Raw genomic sequence first — 1689 nt, forward strand, 5'->3', positions numbered from 1 at the left:
ATTTTATTTTTGAGACAGAGAGAGACAGAGCATGAGCAGGGAAGGGGCAGAGAGAGAGGGAGACACAGAATCCGGAGCAGGCTCCAGGCTCTGAGCCATCAGCACAGAGCCCGATGCGGGGCTTGAATTCACAGACTGTGAGATCATGACCTGAGCCGAGGTCGGATGCTCAACCGACTGAGCCACCCAGGCGCCCCGAAATATCATAAAGTTTTACCAAGATGTCTTAAATAGCTTGGATCCGAACCCCAAAATTTAATGACACCTAAATATCACCATTGGATACGAATATGAATTGGCATATTGTTACTAACATATTGTTAGTAACACTTCTTTAGGCATATTCTATTTTCAGTGATTGCTTGTTTAAAAGGGTGTTGTCTTATGTTTTTAACCAAACAAAATATTTGGGAAGAAGAACCATGTGTTCTTAAGAGTCCTGCACAGTGCCATGTATACTGTTGTTGCTCAAGAAATAGTGAATAAGTGTATAGCCCTCTCATTGCTTTGGCAAACAAGGAAAGAGACAGAAAATTCCCTTTGGTCATATAGGAGGTTCTTTTCAGTTCACTGAAGAGTATATGTGTGGTGTATTGAAAACCCTACCTTTTATATTGGTGTTTTGACTCTATTGTTTTTTTTTTTTAGTTTTTAAAAGTTATATACTTCCATGTTTTGAGAGAGAGAGAGAGAGAGAGAGAGAGAGAGAGCACAAGTGGGGTAGGGGCAGAGACAGAGGGAGACAGAATCCCAAGCAGGCTCTGTGCTGTCAGTGCAGAGCCTGATTTGGGGCTTGAACTCATAAACTGTGAGATCATGACCTGAGCTGAAATCAAGAGTCGGAAGCTTAACTGACTGAACCACCCAGGCGCCCCTTGATTCTAGTGTTTAAACCATCAACAACTAGTCTTCCTACGGATTTTTTCCAGCTCACTTGTAAACCATCAGAGGCATTATTACCCAAAGGGGAAAGTGGGAAGAGAATGAAATAAAAGAAGAAGAAAATGCAGCTGAGGGGAGAGGAATACTTTGACAATGGCAGTGATAGTTCAACCCCAAAGGAATAACATCATGAAGCTCTCATTCAGTTTGATGGTGAAGAGGAAAAAACAGAAGAATCCACAGGAGAGTACAATTCCCTTTACTCTCAAACTCTGGAGATTTGCATGCATGTAAAGATTGCCATCTTTTGTTGTTGATGTTGTTTACTTCCCATAAAAACAAAACAAAAGAAAAATTCCTAGGTGAAAAAGTTGTTGTGGGGATTCTGAGAATAAACATGGGGGGGCAAAGCTGAAAAGCTTACCTGACAGGCCAATGCCGGTGGCATGGAGCCGTGTGAAGCCTTTCTCTGGATTGGTCTGCTCTGTCAGCTGCTGGCTGTGTCGGCACTAGTGGTAAACTTTTCTTGGGGGCGGTATCTTGGCTCTTCAATATGTGAGGATTGCCTCAGAGGGGTATGGGTCTGCCACTGGTTCCATGAGAGACCTAAGACTTTAAATCACTCTCAGATTAGGACTTATCCTGCCTTCCTCCAATGGGCCCTGCCTTCTCTAACCTCACTGTTTTCTATTCTTCTTGTGGGTAAGGTCACAGACCTATCTGGGGGATTTTCCTGCACGTCTGAGGATCAGGGCACTAAAGAGGATGAGTGGGGATCGGAATGCTGAGTAGCTTTCGTTTTCTTCC

This window comes from Herpailurus yagouaroundi, unplaced genomic scaffold (assembly GCF_014898765.1).
Source record: "Herpailurus yagouaroundi ecotype Mexico unplaced genomic scaffold, PumYag 141, whole genome shotgun sequence".
NCBI lineage: Eukaryota > Metazoa > Chordata > Mammalia > Carnivora > Felidae > Herpailurus > Herpailurus yagouaroundi.